Below are 5,980 nucleotides of genomic sequence, written 5' to 3'. Positions count from 1 at the left end.
AAGGTAAAATTTTAAAATACAAAAACAAAATAACTTTATAATAATTTAATTATTTTTATTATTTTATGTAAAGAGAATTTTGTTTATTAAAATTTAAAAATAATATTAAAATTAGTACTATAAAAAATATTTTAAATTTAATATTATAAAAAAATAAAAAAATTATATAAGGACTAATTTGATTAATTTATAAAATTTTACGGATAAAAATGACTTACGTTTGGACTTTCAAGGACTATTTTGATTATAAATATCTTTCTTATATATCAAGTGATACGCGGCGTGCTAGGTATCACTAACCTAACACGTCAACCAACCATCTGGTGACACATGGCACTTAACATGACACGTCATCATCTAACTAACGAAAGGACCAATTTGACTTACGTTTTATCTTTCAAGGACTAGTATGACTAAAAAAATTATTTGAAGACTAATTTAAAGAATCGGTGATCTTTTAGGAACGAATGTGGCTATTAACTAGGGGTGGAAAAAGGTCAGGCAGCCTGCCAGGGGCCTGTAGCCTGGCCTGTGTTTGGCCTGGCCTGGCCTGGCCTATTATAAAATAGGTACAGGTCCAGGCTCTTTTAAAAGCCTTAATACATTAATAGGCCAGGCACAGGCTCACTAATTAGCCTTATAAGTCTGTCAGGTCTGCCTGGACTTGTTAAAATATACTGGGGTTTTTTTAATAAATAAAAAATAATTTATTGTCTAATAATAATAATAATAATATTTACGTTTTCGTGTATTATACCATAATTTTACAGCTAATAGGAGTGAAATAGCACAATAACCCTCCATCTTAATTTCACACGCTATGCCAGCTAGATTAAAGAAGAGTTATTTCGCTTACACAGATAGAAGGAACTATTCTATCACTAATTAATATAACTAAATTTCATTGATTGAAACTAAAATATATAATACAATTAACGATATATTAATTTATGTTTATTTGCTTAAATTAAATAAATTCTTTTTCTCAAGGCTGTAATAATCATCGTTAGAATTATAAGTTTTAACTGGATCAACAAATAAGCACGTTCTCTATGTCCAATCAGTTGTCCCAGTGGGGAAATGAAGTAATAGCCATACATAGAAGAGATAACCTAAACAATGAGTAAGTAATAGCCATACATAGAAGAGATAACCTAAACAATGAGTCCATAACATTTCAGATTCCATATACATTAGTGGACCAACGTCCAGATAACCTAAGTATCGTAGGATCCAAGAGGTATCCTAATAATAACAACTCCAAATTTTTATTTCAATTTTATTTTAAATTTCACAAGATGCTACATAAGTATTTATAAGACGACATAGCATAAATAGTAGTTTAAGATTAAATATAAAAATTATATTTTAATATTTGGTCTCATTTAATTTAAGTTAAATCATATTTTTAATTATTTTATTAAAATAATTATATCAATAACAAAATTTTATTAATTTTTTATTAAAGTAACACCGCTTATCTAAAATAAGACTAGTTTCATTTTATCTATTAATTCAAATATAAATTTTAATTTTAAATTTGTTAATTTCTTAAAAATATCAAACATGATACTCTATAAATATTCTATTAGTGTTATTTTTATTACTATTGATAATTTAGTAATTTTCAAGGAATAATACATTCACTTATCGGACACAATTTCAGCACATTCAACTAAAATTATCTCTTGTTAATTAAAAAAATAATGTTATTTTCATTTTAATAATGGTTCTTATAGAAATTGTCCAGTGTATAACTCGTTTGCTGCTGAATACTTGTAAGTTTTTTGTCAAGATAAGGTATACGTCAACGAAAAGAAAACAAGAAAAAGGATACCTGCAAAAGACATTCTAACGCTTAAGTCACGCTTAAGTCAGTACGTGAATAATAAACTCTACAAAATGCAATGTGTTGACACAATCTTCTTACTATTTCTTTTATATATGAAAATGAGAAGTAACCGTTATGTCTCCAAGTAATAATATTTTAAGTCGAGAGTCATACATATCTGACGTTTTGATACTCGTTTGAATGTCAGTTATTGACAGCTGATCTATAACGTTTATGGCCGAGTTATAACTTGTAACCAATGTATAATGGTCGTATCACAACCCCCAACTTGGCTTGGTGGTATTTTGATGAAACAGGATGAGCTTTTTGTTGAGTTATAACTTGACGTTTTGATAAAGATATGGAACCCTAGTTCAACGTGTTTTATTAAAATGAATTAAACAAATAAAAGTAACAGTTGTAATTTTTTTGAAAAAAAAAAGAAAAATAAAAGACCTTGTCATTAAATGAAAAGTGGTTGTAGCTTTAGTTTCCAAGGAGTTTTATTGCCATTGGTTTCTAAGAGAAACAACGGTGTTGATGGGTTTGAAACTAAAACATTTTATTTAATGTTTATTGTATCCATTTGGAATTTTTGAAGGTGTTCATTAAATCAAGTGAAGTTACGTTTAAAAACGTTTTGGAATAGCATGGGATGAGGAAAGAGGTTAGGGTGAAAAAAGGAAAAAAGAAAAAAATTTGAATATGTTGATGATGGTTGTTACAATTGGGTTAATGAAGATGTAAAAATTTGAGGGTTACTTTTCGTAGATACGGATAGTGTGACTGAGATTGATGCTGTAAAAATAGTTAGAAAGGGTTCTGGGTTGAGGGTTGAATTGCTTCTATGCACTAGGGTTGATCGCATTTTTCACATAAAAATAGATTTTGAATATTTTTATATGTATAGTTGTGTTCTTGAAGAACTGCGTGTGAAACTTTCCTTTACGATTTTCGAATGTGATGTTTTCAAACAACTTAACTTTACTTCATGTTAGTTCCATTCAAATGGTTGGGCTTTTGTGAGATGTTTTAAGTTTTTGATGGAATTTTTAGAGATAAAACATTGTTTTGAATTGTTTTTCTCTTTGTTTCAAGCTAAAGGAGTTTAGAAAGAGGTTTGGGTAAATCTAAATAGTGCCTCGAATTTTTCGGTTTTCAAACTTTATAAGTCATCCTTTAAGAATTTTAAAGAGATGTTTTTAAAAATAAAGTCAGTGGACGAAGATTTTTTCTTCTATTTTGTCACTAATGGATCTCATTTGAGACGTATTAGAGACATCCGGAGTCTTCGAAATTAAATATATATGTGTGTGGTTGAAACTTTTTAGTATTCTTCTACTTGTATAGAAACTACAAATTGCCTGAAATACATCCCTGCCAACCAAATCTCAAAAATGCTGAAAAAATTTTGCAGTCATGCCGTCATCCCTTGGAGTACTCTGAGGATGTACACTAAAAATAGACATCTTTACTTCGTCAAAAGAGACCAGCTTTCGTAATCGACAGTTCTTGAAAACTGTAACCTTAGATTCGAAGTCCGTAAAAAAAGATCCAGATTAGCTTGGCAAATTGAGGTGAAAATTCCTCGGAAGTAATTTTCAGCCACTACTACAATATCATTCGAAGTAGCTACCTCGCCTTAAGGACTCACAAACTTCCAAATTTTATTATCCCTCATTCTGGTTTTAAACTTTTGATGAAAGAATTTGTGTTTTGATCCCCTCTTTAAGCCACTTGACTCTGGATTTGGCTTTCTAGTACATTTCTTCATCATGATAAGCTATCTCAAGTTTTTTCTCCAATTCGATCAGTTCGGTGTCACCAAAAATTCTAGCTAATCTCAATTCTTCTATGCGATTAGTGAATTGCTCAATTTCCTTTCTTGAGTTCTGGTTGCCTGATGTCTGCTATTATACTAATTTATGTTTGCACCCTTTAATCTTCTGCGCCAGAATAAATATAGTTGATCCTTCTATTCTCTCTCTCCAAATATCACAAACAATTCTCCTAACCTCTAGCATAGAGCACAATCTTTTTTAAAATTTAAATCTTCTTTTAAATCTTTCAACACTCGGTTTGGAATTCATAAGAGGCGCATGATCCAAACCTATTTTTGATAACCTAAGCATCACTAAAGAGGGATAGATATTTATCTAATCAGCACTAGTAAAAATCTGATCTAATTTTTCTTGGATAAGATCGACCTCTCTGCGTTTATTAGACCATGTAAACGACCTCCCCAACATGCCTAAATCCAAGAGAGAGGTATCATTAATGAAATTCTGAAAATTAATGATAGAAGATTAAGATTTATCATTACCACCCTATTTTTCAGTTTGAAAAAGGATGGCATTGAAGTCACCTGCAACCACAACTTTAGAATTGAATTGCTGAATTATTGTTTGTAAATGTGTGAATTGAGAGTAGCGAATTTGCTCATTTATGCTCAAATAAACTCCTATTAGCCCCAAACTCTTTGCCAGAATCGGATCCTCTATTCTAGCCGCAATGTAAAATCAGTCAGATTGCAAAATTTGGATCTTAACATCTTCCTTCCATGCCAATACCATGCCACCAGCCATACCATCCGAGTCTATCAAAAACTAGTTTTTAAAACTCACAAACCGCATTTTAGTTTTTAAAACAGATAACTTTAATCACAACACTAACATTGAAATAGATAAAGTAGATTAATAAGTTTTTAGTAAAGTTTATATTTCTATTAATGATGGTACATAATAAAAATATAATTGATTCGAAAAATAGAGAATACAAAATTAAAATTAAATTAGATATTTATATAATTATTTAATTCAAGAATTTATTATATAATTAGTCTTTGTCATATATTACATTAAGAAGCGTAGTGGTAGAGTGGTGTGTTGGAGACAATATAACCAAGAGATTCCTTGTTCGAACCATAGAGTGTGCAGTTGGTGTTACCAAATTGAACTGGTTGGATTGGTTTTTTTCGGTTCTCATCGGTTCACACTGGTTCTTATCTTTGAACGGTCCAAGAAATGAACCAAATTGATTTATGGTCTGGTTTATTAGTTTTTTTTATCGAATCGATCAGTCCGGTTAGATTTTTACTACTATGGTTAGTTTTGTCAATATTCAAAATTTTCGTGGTTCAAAATGATTATTTATTTATTTATTTCAAAATTTGAAAACCACTGATGTTTTCTTTTCAGGGCTAGGAAAAAATTGAAAACTGCAGTCTAGCCTCAGCGTCTCCTTCCTCTCGTCACTCTCTCATTGAACTACTAAAGTTTCGAGCTCTCTCATCTTTTTTTGTAGCTTTCGGTCTCTCGCACTCAAGCTCTCTGGTCCCTGGGACTGGTCTTCGTCATCATCTTACTTCGAGCTTCGTCGTCTTCTCCCTTCGTGCAACCAGAAGCTAGTATTCGATTTGATGAGTTTTAACAAATTATCTTGTTCTTTCTATTTTAATTTTTTTGCTGTAATTCGTTGCTGCACTTTAATTTTATTGCTGAAAATTGAATTTGTTGCTGAAAGTTGAATGTGTTGCTAAAATTTGTTACTGATTATCATCACTAAACCTTGAATTTGTTACTGTCTTACTAAAATAATCACTTAATTTAAATTTGTTTGTTGTTAAAAATCATCATTAAGTTAAATTTATTACTGGTTGAACCTTGAATTCGTTGTTGGCTTGCTAAATAAATAATCACTTAGTTACAATTTTTTTTTGCCAAAGTTAATTGTTACTGATTATCATCACAGAAACTTAAATATATTATTAGACTGAAATAATCACTTAGCTAAATATTTTTTTTTGCTATAAATCTGTAAACCATTTTTGAGCTAAATCTTTTATTGTTAAAAATTATCATAGTTGAATTTGTTATTGAAAATGAGACTCGTGCTCTTTGCAATTCAGAATAAAATTATTCAGTTAAATTATTATTCCTATACTTTTTGTTTGTTTTCTTTGCTAGAATTTAAAAAATGTCTTTATCACAACTCAATTGCTATTATGAATTATTCTTGGTATTGATTTATAAAAATATAGATACTAATTTTGAAATTACTTTTTAGATTTAATTTATTAATTGTGTTATCTTTTATTTTTTTAAATTAAAAAATATTTAATAATAGTGACTATTTTATTATTTTTTATAT

This window comes from Arachis duranensis, chromosome 10 (assembly GCF_000817695.3).
Source record: "Arachis duranensis cultivar V14167 chromosome 10, aradu.V14167.gnm2.J7QH, whole genome shotgun sequence".
NCBI classification, from domain to species: domain Eukaryota; kingdom Viridiplantae; phylum Streptophyta; class Magnoliopsida; order Fabales; family Fabaceae; genus Arachis; species Arachis duranensis.
The sequence above is the reverse complement of the archived record's forward strand: the minus strand, read 5'-3'. Positions refer to the sequence as shown.